We start from the raw sequence: 19551 nt of genomic DNA, 5'->3' as shown, positions 1-19551 counted from the left end.
CAATATATTAACATCAAAGAAATCATACGATGTTCAGATAAGAATGTAATTTATTGCATACAATGTTTATGTGGTTATCAATACTTTGGCCAAACTAGCCGTATGCTCAGAGACCGCATAAGAGAGCACCTTCATCATATCGAACATAAATCAATTAACACTAATCTATATAAACATTTTACTGAATATCATGATGGCAATATCCACCACATGAAATTTTGGGGAGTCAAAAAAGTTTTCCTTAATCCTAGAGATGGCAATCTAGAAAACCTCCTACTTAGAAAAGAAGCGGAGTACATCTACTCCTTTAAAACTTTATATCCACATGGATTGAATATGGAGTTTGATTTAAACTTTCTGATTTAAACTTTCTGATTAAATCCTGTGTCCTAAACTTTCAACAAATTTATGATAAATCCAAATTCACATATATAGACATTTCAAGTGAGATACACTATTTAAATATCAGCATTTATAAATATTTAAAAATGTTACATATAGACTAGACAGCCCAAAACCGTATATAACATAAACAAAAAATATTTAAAAAAAATATATATTTAAACAGTATTTTGCTACAAAATTTACAAAATAATTACAAATAAAGGTATCATAGTGATCACCCCTAAATCCAAGTTATCACATATATCTTATCCCCCTTTTTTTTCATCTCAAACAAAACTGTTACTCAAAAATTATTAACCGCTATTAATTTTTTGAGGGCGCACACACAAACAAACATATCAACAGATCAATTATTAAATTTTATTAGTAGTTATAGTTGACAAAATGTTTGAACCAAAATATCAATCAATTTGACGTTTTTATTAATAAATCCTGACAAGCCGAAAATGTAATTTAACGCACTGCTCAAAAATCTGTGCAGGGATTGGTTAACAAAGAACCTTTAATCAACCAATCAGGACTTACTTACCCCTTTTTAAATATGACCGCGAACACTCTCAGAGGCATCTTGATAAAGGCATCCGCCGAAACGCGTAGATCTGCCCATCTGAGTGTGCACCCTCTCTGACACTATATGCCCACACTGTGGGAATTGAACTATCTTTCTTTCAACGGAACCAACTACATCTAGCGCTTGGAATCTTAAGCGCACAAGAAGCAATACGCATTAGGAGACTTCAACAGACAGATAATATGTCACAAGCCTCAAAATCTACTTGAACTCCAAATTCAGTATCGGACTACAGACAGAATAATCTACAAACGCTGCAAGCCTCTTAGAGACTCCTGCAAACCCTGAACATCAACCAGCAAACTAAATAGGGTAAACAGTCTCAGAGACCAACGGATACATCTACTTGAACTCCTGCAAAACATCGAGGAACTTTCAAGCATCATTCCAGCTAGGACAACGGCTAAGAAATTTAGCACATCAATAGGAGGTATATATTGTATCACCCTCCATAAAGACTTTGTAACTCCTAACAAAAGAAACCATTAGAAACAGAAACAACTCTATACATCTGCTGTACAACTTGTTACATTTGTTGTCAACCAAAGCCTTAGGATATTTAAATAAGTATCATCAAAACAGAAGGCTGTTTCCACTCTATACACACATTGCCTTTTCAACGGTTTTATTTTGGCACCAAAAAGCTATTTAAAAAGTTTTTTAACATTCAGGACAAAAACGTGAGTACCAGAATAACAAAACCACAAAAACTTTTATGCCATAAACGAGACGACTCAAATTACAAAAGCACAAAGAATACAAAATCAGAGCAAACTGCTTTTTATCCTCCAATATTGTCCTTACAAAATTGTACCATGTATATTGTTTACAATGTTTTAATGTATTAGAGCTCTATACTTATATTTAACATGTTTTAAAGTGTTTTAAAATAAATACTTTTATTCTTATAAGCATCTTTATAAGCATAATTATTTTATTTGTGTTACACTGTGACATACAACACTATTAACTACACCATTAGCTCCCTCACCTTGGTTATTTCATACTTTATTCTTAGACAGTCGTTTGAAGGAAGTACTGTCACACTTGTAGGGTACTGAGCATGGTTTAAAAAACCTAATCTTCAATATAAACACTCACCAGGTGCACTCACTCTATACTTGTTCTTTATATATGCCAGTAAGGCAGGAAACGCGTCAGCTGTCGACTCTGTGATCTGTGCTGTTAATGTTTTTAACGCAAGTAAAATAAATTGACTTTTAACATTTATATTTCTCACTGCCTGCATTTCTACTCCAAGGGATTGTGCTTTTGTCGTATTTTTGTTATGAAACGTAACAAGTTGAAAGGAAGGGATTAAATCAGCATGGCAAATGCAACCAAAAGTTTGGCAACTTTAGAGTGAATGCCGATTAAGCATACAAGAATTTAATTTGTATATCATTTGAATCCGCACCTCTAGGGTTAATAGTAAGACCTCAAGTTCAACAGATTGAAACAGATTTGTGAGTGTTAGAAACAACATCCAATCAGATAGTCAGTTACCTGTTTTTAGATTATCCAGTCAAATGGTGGTGGGTATTTTAAAAGTGTACTGTGTATGTTACTTTCTCATGCTATGATTACGGCTGTCGCCGAAACGCATAAGCTGGAGAAAGCTGATCTATCTGTTTCATGTTGATACTATATACAAGATTTTAAATGTGAGCTAACAAGCTATAATAAAAGTGAAGTTTTATATAAACTAAAAATCGCCTGGTGATCCTCATTGATCGTTTTGAAAGCAACTATTGGACCATAAAGAGAATGATCCACTCCATTGGTCACCTAATGCTATTAAGACCTTTGATAGTCTTAAGACTGCCTTTGCTGCCGCTCCAGTTCTGGCTCATCCTAACCCTTTCCTGCCTTTCGTTCTTGAAGTCAATGCATCTGAGACTGGAGTAGGTGCCCTCTTGTCTCAACGTCCTACTCCTGACAGTTCCTTGCATCCATGTGGTTTCTTCTCTAAGAAATTGTCTCCAGCGGAGAGCAATTATGAAATTGGCGACAGGGAATTACTGGCTATAATTTTGGCACTCAAGGAATGGAGGCATCTTCTCGAGGGCACTAGTGTGCCAGTGCTCATTCTTACTGACCACAAGAATTTAACTTATCTTTCTGAAGCAAAACGTTTGTCACCCCGACAGGCCAGATGGGCGCTATTTTTGTCTTGGTTTAATTTTGTGGTCTCCCTTCTGCCTAGTAGTAAGAATGTTAGGGCTGATGCCCTCTCTCAACAATTTTTGCCTCTGTCCAAGGAGGAGTCTGTACCTACTCCAGTTATACCTCCTGACCATATTTTGGCTACCATACATACTAATTTGACTTCGCCCTTGGGGGAGGAGATCCTGGCTGCCCAAACCAATGCACCTCCTGAGGAACCTAGTGGTAAGTGTTTTGTTCCTGAGAATCTTCGAACTAAACTTTTAAACACTTACCAGTATCCTAAAGCCGCAGGTCACCCAGGCAAGAACCAAATTATTTGGTCTGTCACTCGACAATTCTGGTGGCCAGGTCTTCGTTCTGATGTTGCTGCATATGTTGCCTCCTGTAATAGGAAAGCAAGAGAGTTGGAGGGATAATTAGTACTCCTAATTCACTGTAACTGTGAATACACCCTATTAGGTGCCCAGTGGCTGCATTAACCTCTCACACCCTGTGTCAATTGAATATTCAATCTAAACTTTATCCAATATGTACTCAGATGATAAACTCCGCTATAGCCAAGTGTGAGTGTTCAGCTGTATTGCACTGTAAACAATTAAAGGGGAGCTGGAATACTGGAAACAGTGGCTAATCGCCTCTCTCACCTGTCCTGGCATTCTTCGGCTGAGGTAAACATGTCTCAGCCACGAAGATTGCTCCTCCTTGGTTCAGCACATTTGCTCTGACACACTTACCACCTAGGCATTCGGGGAGAGTCTGGAACACCGAAATCAACAGCTCATCTGACCGGCTCTCACCAATTCGGGTGGGTTCAACTAAGGTAACAACACCTCAGTCACGGAGGTCCTACTTCTTGAGCGATACACTCGTTCTGTTGTTCACTCGGACAATCCACTGTAAACGTTGGGGGGAGGGGTCAAGCCAATCCAACAGGAGGTACACGGAACTCTTCTAGGAGCAATCCAATAGAACTGGATACATTGTAGGAAATAAAGAAAGGGCTGGATTCTCCTTAGTAGAATAAAAAATATATATGTTTTAATGAATTTGTTTTAAAAAATATACACGGAACCTCCAACATAGACACATAGCAGACACAGCACCTGGGCTTATGCGTTTCAACTGGTTAGCCGTAGTCATAGCCTGTAGGTGCTGTGCCTTACAAGTAATTTAAAATACATGCACAAATCTGATTGATAATAAAATCAAAGACACGCCTGCTGAATTAAGTGTAAATCGAACTAGTACGTAAAAAGAGAAACATTTTTATATAAAGGGGAATAGTGATCAAATAGCCAATAGTGGCAAGGAAAAAAAAAAATACATATATATATAAATTCATTGGATACAATTTCAAAGTTCATTGCAATACTACAAAAAGGTATAAATGTATAATGAGATATATATATATATATATATACACACACACACACACACACACACAGAACTCTAAATGATACATCAAAAAAAAATATAAGAAAAAAAAAAGACAAAAGGACAAAAAAAACCCCAGAATTCATAAGGTTGCACTTATACAAATAAATTACATTACAAATGCATGTACTCTGTATACCAACATGAAAAAGCTGGAATAGATATTAAATATTAATGATTGAATATTTGATAAAGATATTGAGTATGAATGCATGGAAACACTAAATAAATTGAATTGTGTGTGGGAAAATGAGGGAAAAATACATAGAAACCACTACTAGAAAATGATAATGATAATAATATCGGTGTGGTATATAAATTATTCCCAATAATTTATTAGGTCAAATTTGGAGTTGAGGCCTTTGGTTATCCTAGTATCTAATTTAAACATCCAAAAGACCTCCCTCTTAGCCAGTAGTTGATCCAAATTGCCACCTCTGCTGGAAAGCACTACTTTTTCAATTATACACCATCTGAACGAATTCAGATTGTTTTCATGTTTGTCATTAAAATGTTGCACCAGGGGTGTTGTCGCTTTCCCTACATTAAAGGTGGACAGGTGATCCCTTATTCTGGATTTCATATCTCTGGATGTGAGACCTACATATTGCAAATTGCACTGTATGCAGGTGATGAGATAAATGACATTACTAGCAGTACAGTTGATACATGTCTGCATGTCAAAACTTTGACCAGTGACTGAAGAAACAAAACTTTTGGTGATCTGTACATAGTCACAAGGTTTGCAGCGTCTGCTGCCACATTTATAAATGCCGACATGTCTCAACCAAGAACTACTGCTATTCTTAATCTTTTTGAGTTCAGTGGGTGTCAGAATACTACCTAATGTGCTGCTTTTCTTATATGAGCATTTAATGCCCAATTTTGACGGTTTTCACCAGTCTCTCATCAGCCGCTAGGAGTGGAGAGTGTCTCTTGACTATCCCACAAACTTTCTGTTATTGTGCACTGGGTTCAGTTACAAAATATACTCCCTGAGATGTTTTGGGGGCTGTTACTTTTGGTTTATCCTGTAACAAGACCTTTCTTTCTGTATGTTCCACTGACTTCCTGGCTCTCATTATGTCATGTAAAGGATATTTTCTCTCCCTTAACCTTCCTGTGAGTGTATTAGCTTCCCTTTCAAAATCTGCTTGACTGGAACAATTCCTCTTAAGCCTTGTAAAATTGCCCTTTTGCAACTGCAAATCTAATTTGCTTTGGATGGCTACTATTGCCGTGCAACAAGGTATGCCTGATATGGGCTTACGGTATACCCTCATCAATACATTGTGTCCATCAGTTCCTTTCAAAATCAAGTCCAGAAAGTTGATTTGTACACAATTCATTTCAAAGGTAAAGCTCAAATGTTGCCTCCTGCTCAGTTTTTGCACATAATAAGACTCCTCGATGTCTTCCTGTGGGTCTTCTTCAACCTATTGCTAATGGTGAGCGTCCTTGGACACATCTTTCCATGGACTTCATTGTCAAGCTCCCTGTTTCCAATGGCAATACTGTTATCCGTATGGTGGCTGACCATTTTTCTAAAATGTCACATTGCATTCCCTTGAAGAAGTTGCCTACCGCTCAGGAGCTTGCTTCAGTTTTTGCCCGGGAGGTCTTCCGTTTATATGGGTTACCCAAGGAGATAGTGTTGGACTGGGGTAGCCAGTTTGTCTCCAGATTTTGGCATTCCTTTTGTGCTCAAATGGGGATCCAGCTTTCCTTCTCCTCGGCATATCATCCTCAATCCAATGGGGCTGCGGAATGGTCTAATCAAGCTCTGGAACAGTTCCTCCATTGCTATGTCTCAGATCACCACAATAATTGGTCTGAACTGTTACCTTGGGCAGAGTTTGCTCGTAATAGTGCTATTAATGCTTCCTCTAAGTTATCCCCGTTCATGGCAAATTATGGGTTTCAACCATCATTGTTGCCCGATTTATTCATGTCTCAGGGTATTCCGGCTTTGGAGTAGCATCTCCGGCAACTCCGTTCCACGTGGGTGCAGATTCAGGATTGCCTTCATCATTCTATGCAGCGCCAAAAGTTTCAGGCTGATCGTAGGCGTCTGCCCGCGCCTTCTTACCAGGTTGGTGAGAGAGTTTGGCTGTCCTCCCGCAACTTGAACCTTCGTGTGCCTTCCAATAAACTGGCTCCCCGTTATGTTGGTCCTTTTCGAATACTCTGACTGGTTAATCCTGTGGCTTAGGCTCTTGATCTTCCTCCTGCAATGCGCATCTCCAATGTTTTTCATGTCTCCCTCTTGAAACCATTGGTTTGTAATCGGTTTACCACTATGTTGCCTCGTCCCGGTCCAATCTTTGTTGACAAATATATGTGTGAAGATGAGGCGAGTGCCCAAAGGCTGAGGCAACTAATGTGTATAAATATATAAAGAGTATGTTAAAAATATAATTTTGATTTTAATTCACAATTGAAAAAAATAAATCATGGATCCATGTACATTTAAAAACAAGTAAAAAACAGATATAATCTAAGATAATAGAATACTAAAAACAATGGTATGAATGTCCTAATAGGTTAACCTATATAAAAACAGTCTTGGTTGAAAATTATGCAGTCCAAGCAGATAATAGTTAATGTCCAAGTCCTGATGTATCCATGACTATATCCTGTTGTGTGGATTGTAGTATCCAAATATATTATGTGTAAGTTCCAAAAAAAGAATCAATTTCAAGGGGTGATAAAGAATATTGTGATAAATCCAAATTTCACAAAATATTGAAAAAAATGTGTAAAAATATAAAAAAATTAAAATTAAAAATATGTAAATTGTGTTTAAAAAAGTTCCCAAAAAGTGTCAATTGCAAAAAAATGTGCTGGGTAAAAAATCTGGCCAGAAATAGACAAAAGTGAAAAAATGTGTAACATATGAAAAGAAAAAATATGAAAAAATGTATAATATTGAATAAATAGTGACATTAATAAATAGTGGTTGGCAATTATCCCATAGTATTAAGAATCTTCAAGGAAAAGTGGTGATATTCTCCAAATAAAGCGTGCAAACCTACTAGGGGACCCTCAGAGGGGAGCTAGAGGTACATTTAAAATTTGGAATAAAAGAAAGAGGGCGCCAATAGTGTAATATTGTTTGTTTCAAAACGGAATTAAACACAAATATTGCGCTTACCAAAAAAAGATGCACTGAACTCTGACCAGTGCGATATCGCCTGCTGGCACTTTATTCAGCGGCCAGTATACTGTGTATAGGCAAATATTCTCCAGATGACCTTTGTATTTCTATGGATTCGACTCCAGGATATGTGAACCTTAGAAAATATAGAGGGAACTCCACATAGTGTAATATGTCTTTTCAAAGGGATGGAGGAAACATATAGTATGCTTACCAAAGGAAAAGGCACTGTACTGTGACCAGCGGCTAGTGTGCTGTGTGTTGGTGTATCCTCGCTGTTCTTTGGAGTATACAGCTCTCTGTATGGTGTCTTCAGGCTGTAGCCGTGCACGTTAAACTTTGTAAAGAAATGTCTATTATATTGTTACAACTGGATGTATAATAGTTGTAACTCTTTGTAAGTAGTTTAAAACTTAACGGCACTAATTAAAAATTGGTGGACAACTTCCAAATAAAATTTAAAAGGCTTTAATGACGCGTTTCTCAACCAGCTACGGGTCGTTTCATCAGATATAAAGCAGATAAAATACACTTCAAATTGTAACATTATATACACATTTGACTGATTAAAACCGGAAGTTGTCACTAGAAAATAACCAATGGATACATCTAAAAGACTACAGCTGAGATATCAACATCGTGTCCCCAGCTGTTACAATTCTAACATTATTTGAACATTATTAGACAATCATATAAATTAACCGAAAAAACAGTTACAGAGAGCTGTATACTCCAAAGAACAGCGAGGATACACCAACACACAGCACACTAGCCGCTGTTTAAGGTGCTAGCAGGCGAGACTGCACTGGTCACAGTACAGTGCCTTTTCCTTTGGTAAGCATACTATATGTTTCCTCCATCCCTTTGAAAAGACATATTACACTATGTGGAGTTCCCTCTATATTTTCTAAGGTTCACATATCCTGGAGTCGAATCCATAGAAATACAAAGGTCATCTGGAGAATATTTGCCTATACACAGTATACTGGCCGCTGAATAAAGTGCCAGCAGGCGATATCGCACTGGTCAGAGTTCAGTGCATCTTTTTTTGGTAAGCGCAATATTTGTGTTTAATTCCGTTTTGAAACAAACAATATTACACTATTGGCGCCCTCTTTCTTTTATTCCTACCACAGTGTTACCCCCGCTCTCTGGGACCAAGAGGAGCTGCCCCGCCAGAAAACGTCCGGCAGTAATTTGTTCTATGGACAAAAACATTGTTTAATAACATTTTTGGGACATGATATTTTATCTTTGATAACCATTACATTGTTGTGGAAAACACATTGTTTTTAGTCTCGTTGTATCTTTTGTTTGGGTGCATTTTTTTGTTACTCCCACTTTTTCCCGCCCCCATTTTTTTAAATCTGACAGCGCGCCTTTTTGTATCCCCTTCTGGGATATCACAGACTGATTTCTTTGTTGCGAGAGTTAACCAAGGCAGCTGCTGACAGTAAGGGTTTTGTTGTAATTATAACATTATAGATTGTATTGCCAATGTTGTTGTGATTATTATAATACATGCTGCATTCTCAATATAATTGCTGTCACACATCTTAAACAGACATACCTCATTAGGAAAATTCCAATCAGATTAAATACACAAGCGGGTCACTAATATTTATTGACAACCAGTTGACCCTTTATAGTTAGATTCAGAATATCCATTTCGAAGTCATTACTCACACACCGTCCTTCACATTGATATTATTTTTTACACACTATTTTTCTTTATAGCACTTAATATATACACTATCTTCTTCCTTTATACACGCACTTTTTTTAGATTTTACACTAAAGAATTGACACATCGCCAATCACATAGAATTATATTGGTATTCACTGTTAACAGACACACCAAGACACACCCACACTTCGTTCAGATATCCCTGTCCAAACAAACACTTTACATTATCACAAACACATCCCAATAAACAAATCAATGAATTTATATATAAAAAACGAATTTATGAAAAAGCAATAGTAAAAGGTAATAATCAGGGACACACCCTTCACGAATCATTAACAGGATCAAACGTAAACATCTCACATCACCTTAAATCTTAGTAGGTTTGATTCACATACGAGCACTCATCATATTCACTGAAGTTTAGAAACTACAAGATAATACAATCTTTTCACTGAATCTAAGAATTAGAAATTACACTATAAATTCAACTTTTTATTCACTCTACCTATCTGTCAATATGCAATACAAAGAAGAAAGAAGTTCTAAACGTCTAGGATTTAATTTATCCAAAGACATATCTGTTATAGAAGCTCTATCTGAGAACCATGACATTATACCTATGAGAGATCTTTTCTATCTATTAGAAGAAGAAATAAACAAAGAGCACAGACACTGGTGGGATCTAACCACCTTGGAGAAATATTTAGAAAATAAATATATACCCAGGGGTCTAAGACTACTGAAACACTGTTCATTCAAAGACGATCCAGAGATCTTAAAAAGATGGTATGATGCCCTAAGTGAATGCTCTTTTAATTTAATTAAAATCCTAATAGACCATAGGAGAAAACTATACAGTCAGAGCAGTAACAATATAGAGAAAATACAAAAAGATCTCAAAGTATATCAACAAAATCCTGATTATAACAAAATAAACAAAGATATTAATGAGAGAACAGATAGATACCAAGAAAACTTAGTTAATACCAAAAATAAGAAATTACAGAGGGACCATGAAGATTACACTAACAATTGTGTCTATTCTTTTAATCGCAAAAATGAGACACAAGAGAACAACATGGGGCATATGAATACACAGAACGAATGGAAATTGGTCCAATATGGAAAACACAAAAAACAAAAGAATTCACACTACCATACAAATACTTACAACCAACAAACACATCCAAATACCACCAACCATGGGAACCAATGGCATAACAACAGGCACTCAAGCACATATCAAGACAAATCACATTCTTTACCACAACATGAACATTATAATGGGTATCATAACAACTCATACTATTTCAATAGGAACAAACAACAAAATAAGCAATTTAGAGCCCAGACATCTTATCAAACTCATCAAACACAACAACATAACAGAAACAAATTACAAACACATCACATATCCAATGCCAATCATAGGAACTATCAACATGAGTCAGACAATAAAAGGGATAACTCTTACAAGAATTACCAAGATGAGCCAGCAAACAAAATGAATCACTATTATCCACGATCAGATTCCTATACATATTATCCTAACCCTTTTAAACATTCTAACCAGGAATCTAACACATCAAATCATAGTGCACATCATAGCTCCACACACCATCAATCATATCAGGAACATTATGAACATCCTAACAGGTTTAGAATTCTATCAACCGACCATAGAGACAACATTCCACTATCAGACAGTCCGAGTACCAGTCAGAACCCTTCCCCTTTTTTAGAGATAGGCTCACATATGAGAATCGAAAGTCCACAGATAAGAGCAGGAAAAAGACCTCATATGCCAGAAAACGAGGCTCAAGAGGTAGAGCCCTTGCCGCCAAGGAAAAGGAATTATCCAGATTAGATCAAAGTATATACAATCTGTCATCACACGAACTATCCATCCATGAGAAAAGAGTACTAAAACAGGGTCTATCCTTTTGCCCCCCAAACACTCCCAAAATGTTTGATATTTTTGTGGACCTAAATAATTTCACGCGTAAATTAACATTACAAAAATATTTTGCGAATAAGAAACTCAAAACTAATCCAATTGAAAGTTCTCAAACACAACTAATTCTGACTGATACAATGCCATCTAACAACGACACAGTTTGTTTGTTTGCAGAAACAGATAACCTCACCACGCATCTTTTTGAAGAATTTTTACACACTGATGTTAAAAACAAATCTAATTTCAATCCAACTAATGTAGGAAGAGAATATATCGATCTATTCCAGAATATGGTTCTGGAGGACTTCGATAAGATTCTACACACAAAAAAACGCAAGAAAAATTATGCCACTCTTAGCCATCAGAAAGCCATTTATGGTTTGCAAAACAATCCAAACATCATTATTCGTGACGCCGATAAAGGCGGTGGAATTGTCATCCAGGATCTTGAGGACTACATCAAAGAGGCCAACAGGATCTTGGATGACAAAAATTACTATAAAATTTTACATAAAGATCCTACCACCAATTATTTGCATTCATATATTGAACATATAGACAAAGGTTTTTCTTTAAAAATTCTTAATAAAAGTGAAAAAGATTACTTAAGAATACAAAATCCGAGCATTGCCCATTATTACCATTTACCAAAAATCCACAAAAATAAAACAAACCCACCAGGACGTCCAATCATTGCGGGAATAGGAAATTTGACATACAATTTATCATATTACGTAGACCAATACCTTCAGAAATATGTGACCACATTACCCTCATACATCAAGGATAGTACACATTTATTACAACAATTAAGTAATATCAATATTACAGATCAAAATTTATTATGGATCACATGCGATGTCAGCTCGCTGTATTCAAATATCTCACATAAATTAGGGTTACAGGCTATTGCTTATTATCTCCAAAAAGATATATATCTACCGAACACACAATGTAATTTTATTTTGGAAAGCATCGCATTCATTTTACAACATAATTATTTTTTATACCGAGACAAGTACTATCTACAAACAAAAGGTACGGCCATGGGGACCAGGTTCGCCCCAAGTTTTGCTAACCTATTTATGGGTTTTTTTGAAGAAAAATATATTTACACTGCAAACTTGGGATCGAACCTGGTCTTCTATGGCCGATACATAGATGATCTGATTTTCCTATGGGAGGGTGACAAATATTCAGCAGACAATTTTATCACTCATTTAAACAGTAACAATATGGGAATCCAATTCACAGCCAATATTCAGATGCATAAAATTGAATATTTAGATCTGATATTAAGCCTCAAGAATAAGAAGATAATATCAAAAACTTTTTTTAAGGAGGTAGATAGTAACAGTTTTCTTAATTTCAACAGTAATCATCACAAAAATTGGATACGTAATATTCCTTATAGTCAGTTTCGCAGGATTAGACGCAATTGTTCCAATCATGACACTTTTTTGGAGCAAAGTGAAATTCTATACAATAGATTCTTAGAGAAGGAATACCCGCCATCACTATTGGACAAGGCTTTACATAGAGCATCAGAATTAAATAGAGATGATATTCTCATGAATAACAAGAACAAAAGCCAACCAGATTTTTTGGAATTGAAAGACACATGCTTCATTACTCAATACAACTCTGATTTTAATAAGATACAGCATATAGTGTCCAAACACTGGCATATAATTCAGAGGGATCCAATTTTGAAAAGTCTAGTGAAGGACAAACCGAAGTTTGTGTATAGAAGAGCTCCGACCCTTAGAAGCAAACTAGCTCCAAGTAAAAAAGTTAAACACATACACACCAAAAAGACCAATCAGACTACAATACAAAATAGGGGTATTTTTGGCTTGTGTGGAATGTACAAATGTGGGAAAGCAGGATGTGGCACATGCAAAATAATTAAATCTGGCATAAAATCTTTTAAATTAACGGTCACAGGGGAAACCTTTCAAATTCCCATATTTTTTAACTGCGAATCATCCTATACGGTATATCTTATGGAATGTGTGTGCGGCCTACAATATGTAGGCCGCACCTCTAGAAAATTGAGAACCAGATGGGGAGAACATCACCGGAATTGTAAAAATTCCAGAAAAAAGAACATAAAACATAGTATACCCAACCATTGTTTATTGAAACACAATGGGAACCCATATATTTTCAAATACATTCCGATAGATTATGTTCCCAAAAATACTGATTACAATAGACTAATCAGACTTAGACAACGCGAAACTTTTTGGATCTACCGGTTGAAGACTCTACATCCATTTGGGCTTAACACCAATTTAGATCTAGCAGCCTTCAACTAGTAGATCCACATCATATATCCTTCCATTTTTCAGGCACATCCTATTTTCTGATATGGACACCACAAATTGGCGTTAATTAATATTGATCAAATTCCATATCCACCAAAATAACATCTTCCTTAAGGAACCCCTAGAGATACCAATAGGGGTAGCTAGTACCTGAAACACCAACATGCCAGATGCACTATTGACTATCATATGACCATTATAATTATTTTTGGAGGACATACATACTGATCAGTGAACACTGACACACACACACATGCATACATTTTCTTTTGTTCCAATACATATGACCATTAGAAATATTTTTGGAGGATACACATACCGATTAATGAACACTGACACACATACACACATACTTTTTCTTTTATTCCAATTACTTATATACCCACACTCATAGCGAATAAATTTCATATATTGACATTGCCAGCAGAACAAGGCAAATAAACTGGTGTCAATATACACACAAATTTTTGATCATATTTTAGATCAACCCCTGTTAGGATATACCTACAGAATCATCATGTCATTTATATTATATAAAAAAGTTCATGCACATCCAATATATATTCAAACAGTTCATCCAACACAGACATACTTAATCCAACACATTTACAATCACAGCACGAAAAAACTAGAGCAAGATACTATCTTTAATAACATACACATATAAAGAAATATGTTCAGATCACATATAGCAAACAACATTTATATTTCTTATACATCTCATGGTTCACACATTCGGACACGCAATATCATTAATACACAAACATTAGTCTGATTGCAAATATAATTATGGTTGCAGCCATAAACAAAATCTAAATAGGTTTTTCTTTCAAAAAATGTTTTTGCTCACCTAACACACACATTAGGATCTATTATTTCCATATCCCCTTAAAACGAATTTTTAGAAAATGTGTCGAAAAATTCTAATATATTGATAACATATATAGGTAGATCGATAATAGATATGCTTAACTATAGAAACACTAACATATTAAGATACAAACGAAATACACACTTTCTAACACCCTCTGCTATTAGGGATATAAAAACCATTCACACTATACAATCAAAAACATACAGTCTAATATGTATACATAAGCCATTACCCAATACATATACTCAATAAGATATTACCAATTTTACTGTTCATTAGGAATCCCAAAACATTGCACACGATAAATGTGACCACACAGTTTAATACATTCTCAAAAGGTTGAAATAATAACAATAATAAAAAATATTGAGGATTTTGTGTATATATACCCCCTTTTTTTGACATCGACATGAATACATTACTGTAACTGTTTTTTCGGTTAATTTGTTTGATTGTCTAATAATGTTCAAATAATGTTAGAATTGTAACAGCTGGGGACACAATGTTGATATCTCAGCTGTAGTCTTTTAGATGTATCCATTGGTTATTTTCTAGTGACAACTTCCGGTTTTAATCAGTCAAATGTGTATATAATGTTACAATTTGAAGTGTATTTTATCTGCTTTATATCTGATGAAACGACCCGTAGCTGGTTGAGAAACGCGTCATTAAAGCCTTTTAAATTTTATTTGGAAGTTGTCCACCAATTTTTAATTAGTGCCGTTAAGTTTTAAACTACTTACAAAGAGTTACAACTATTATACATCCAGTTGTAACAATATAATAGACATTTCTTTACAAAGTTTAACGTGCACGGCTACAGCCTGTAGACACCATACAGAGAGCTGTATACTCCAAAGAACAGCGAGGATACACCAACACACAGCACACTAGCCGCTGTTTAAGGTGCTAGCAGGCGAGACTGCACTGGTCACAGTACAGTGCCTTTTCCTTTGGTAAGCATACTATATGTTTCCTCCATCCCTTTGAAAAGACATATTACACTATGTGGAGTTCCCTCTATATTTTCTAAGGTTCACATATCCTGGAGTCGAATCCATAGAAATACAAAGGTCATCTGGAGAATATTTGCCTATACACAGTATACTGGCCGCTGAATAAAGTGCCAGCAGGCGATATCGCACTGGTCAGAGTTCAGTGCATCTTTTTTTGGTAAGCGCAATATTTGTGTTTAATTCCGTTTTGAAACAAACAATATTACACTATTGGCGCCCTCTTTCTTTTATTCCTACCACAGTGTTACCCCCGCTCTCTGGGACCAAGAGGAACTGCCCCGCCAGAAAACGTCCGGCGGTAATTTGTTCTATGGACAAAAACATTGTTTAATAACATTTTTGGGACATGATATTTTATCTTTGATAACCATTACATTGTTGTGGAAAACACATTGTTTTTAGTCTCGTATCTTTTGTTTGGGTGCATTTTTTTGTTACTCCCACTTTTTCCCGCCCCCATTTTTTTAAATCTGACAGCGCGCCTTTTTGTATCCCCTTCTGGGATATCACAGACATTTAAAATTAGCGCAGGGTCTACACACTGATGATATAACTCTATCTTTGTTGACAACCATGAGGAGTATTAGGTCAGCAGCATTATTGACTCTCGAATGTCCAGGGGACGTGTACCGTATTTGGTTCACTGGAGGGGCTACGGTCCGGAGGAGCGTTCATGGGTTCCCTCCTCTGATGTTCATGCTCCCGCCCTCCTCTGTGCCTTCCATGCCCGTTTCCCCAATAAGCCTTTTGTCCTCCCGCGGGGGAGGGGTCGTTGAGGGGAGGGTACTGTCATGGTTTTTACCTGTTTTGTTTGCCATGTACTGCTGGCAGCCATTTTACTCAACTCTCTTACTGACTATGGTGCATTGTGGGGGATGCTGCTCATTTCCTGCACTTTCTTTTATGGCCAGACTGGTGTGCATCATCCGTGTGAGAGAGGATGCAGTCTCAGAATTGTGATGTCATCACTTATTTAAAGGGCCTCTGTTCAGTATGCTTTGCCTTTGCGTTGTCTCAGACCTGTTTGTGAGAGCTCCTGTATATTACTTGACTATCTGACGTCCCTCATGGTTCCTGATCCCTGGCTTGTTCCTGACTCTGCTGTTTTCCTTGTTCCTGATTCCGGCTCGTCTGACTACTCACTTTGGCTCCTGACCTGGCTCGTCTGACTACCAGCTCTGGTTTTTGATTCCTGGCTTGTTATTTGACTTGTAAACTATTTATTATTTTTTGCTATTAATAAAGGTGTGATTATTTTTGCACTTCTCGTCTCAGTCTGATTCCTGGCACCCTGACAGATATAAAGGGGCAAAATTTTAATATGTTAGATCAGTTATTGTACAACTGATTGTTTATAACTATGTATTTAAGTCCTGCAAAGTCAGCTATAGAGCAGCAATGTAATACTGGGAGCTAGCTGAGGATATCTGGTGAGCCAATGACAAGAGGCACGTGTGTAGCCACCAGTCAGCTCTTAGTAGTACATACACTTGATAACAGAAGTGAAATTAAAATGACACATTCTATCTGAATCATGAAAGTGTAATTTTCTATCCCTTTAAGTATGATTTAAGTTAAATAAAATGTCTGTGTATAAAAAGTCTTGCTGGTGATTAATAATCGGGTTTTGTGTAGGACGGGGGTTAATTTGATATTGTTTTATGTACTGTTAAAGGGACAGTAAAGGCAAAATTAAACTTAAATGGATTGGATAGAACATGACATTTCAAACAACTTTCCAATTTAGTTATATTATCATTTGTGCTTAGTTCTCTTAGTATCCTTTGTTAACCCCTTAAAGACAGAGGACGTACCAGGTACGTCATAGAAAAAAACTTCCCTTAATGACAGTTGACGTACCTGGTACGTCCTCTGTTGTCTGAAGTGCTGGAAGCGATCTTGATCGCTTCCAGCTGCTTACAAGGTATTGTAGTGATGCCTCAATATTGAGGCATCACTACAATCCCCCATTTTACATACCGATGCAGAAAGGGCCACTCTGTGGCCCCATCTGCATCGGCTATGTATCTTTTACAATTAGTGGCTGGTTGGTGTGCTGCTGTTAAGCAATATATACTCCTGATTGCAATTACTACCTGATCTCTATTTATTCCGGTTTTCTGCTGGTCCGGCGGTAGCGGCGGGGGGCGGCAGGGGTGGGCGGGTGCGCACGCACGCAAAATTTACAGCACATTAAAAAAAAAAAAAAGATCGATCTAGATGCAGTGGCATCTTTGTTCTTTAATAAGGGATCTGGGAGGGGGAGGGTTGAATATTATTTAGGGGGGGCCAGCTACACTACAGCAAACATATATTTTATATTAAAAAAGTAAAAAAAAACTATTTTGGGGGGCAAATTGGGTACTGGCAGACAGCTGCCAGTACCCAAGATGGCGGCATATAGACAGAGGGGGAGGGTTAGAAAGATGTAAGGGGGGATCAGGGAGGTTGTGGGGTAAGGGGGGATCTATCACTGCAGACTTTATGCCAAAAAATAAAAAAAATATTTTTATTTCAGTACTGGCAGACTTTCTGCCAGTACTTAAGATGGCGGTGACAATTGTGAGGTGGGGAGGGAAGAGAGCTGTTTGAGGGGGGTCAGGGGGGGATCAGGGGGTGGGATGTGTCAGGTGGGAGGCTGATCTCTACACTAAAGCTAAAAATTAACCCCACAAGCTACCTAATTAACCCCTTAACTGCTGGGCATATTACAAGTGTGGTGCGCAGCAGTATTTAACGGCCTTATTATTACTAAAAAGCAACACCAAAGCCATATATGTCTGCTATTTCTGAACAAAGGGGATCCCAGAGAAGCATTTACAACCATTTGTGCCATAATTGCACAAGCTGTTTGTAAATAATTTCAGTGAGAAACCTAAAATTGTGAAAAATTTAAGTTGTTTTTTTTATTTGATCGTATTTGGCGGTGAAATGGTGGCATGAAATATACCAAAATGGGCCTATATCAATAATTTGGGTTGTCTACTACACTACACTAAAGCTAAAATTAAACCTAAAAGCTCCCTACAAGCTCCCTAATTAACCCCTTCACGGCTGGGCATAATACACGTGTGGTGTGCAGCGGCATTTAGCAGCCTTCTAATTACCAAAAAGCAACGCCAAATCCATATAGGTCTGCTATTTCTGAACAAAGGGGATCCCAGAGAAGTATTTACAACCATTTATGCCATAATTGCACAAGTTGTTTGTAAATAAATTCAGCGAGAAACCTAAAGTTAGTGAAAAAAATTGTGAAAAAGTCAACAATTTTTTTTATTTGATCGCAATTGGCGGTGAAATGGTGGCATGAAATATACCAAAATGGGTCTAGATCAATGCTTTGGGATGTCTTCTAAATATAAATATATACATGTCAAGGGATATTCATGGATTCCTGAAAGATATCAGTGTTCCAATGTAACTAGCGCTAATTTTGAAAAAAAGTGGTTTGGAAATAGCAAAGTGCTACTTGTATTTATGGCCCTATAACTTGCAAAAAAAGCAAAGAACATGTAAACATTGGGTATTTCTAAACTTGGGACAAAATTTAGAAACTATTTAGCATGGGTGTTTTTTGGTGGTTGTAGATGTGTAACAGATTTTGGGGGTAAAAGTTAGAAAAAGTGTGTTTTTTTCCATTTTTTCCTCATATTTTATCATTTTTTTTTTAGTAAATGATAAGATATGATGAAAATAATAGTATCTTTAGAAAGTCCATTTAATGACGAGAAAAACGGTATATAATATGTGTGGGTACAGCAAACAAGTAAGAGGAAAATTACAGCTAAACGCAAACACTGCAGAAATTTAAAAATAGCCATTGTCATTAAGGGTAAGAAAATTGAAAAATGGTCCGGTCATTAAGGGGTTAAAGAGTAATCCTAGGTGAACTCAGGAGCGTGCACGTATCTTCAGACAGCAGAGTTTGCAAGAACATTTATAGCAATG

General features: G+C 36.7%; 1 protein-coding gene across 1 annotated transcript in view; it reads right to left on the bottom strand.

The window, feature by feature from the left end:
* The window catches only part of LOC128659796 (oocyte zinc finger protein XlCOF6-like), a 306991-nt gene that overhangs the window by 156885 nt on the left and 130555 nt on the right, over positions 1-19551 (bottom strand). The window lies entirely within an intron of this gene.

The sequence above is a fragment of the Bombina bombina genome, chromosome 5 (genome assembly GCF_027579735.1).
Source record: "Bombina bombina isolate aBomBom1 chromosome 5, aBomBom1.pri, whole genome shotgun sequence".
In the NCBI taxonomy this organism is placed as follows: domain Eukaryota; kingdom Metazoa; phylum Chordata; class Amphibia; order Anura; family Bombinatoridae; genus Bombina; species Bombina bombina.
Note: the sequence above shows the minus strand (reverse complement) of the source record. Positions and strands in the feature narration are given on the sequence as shown.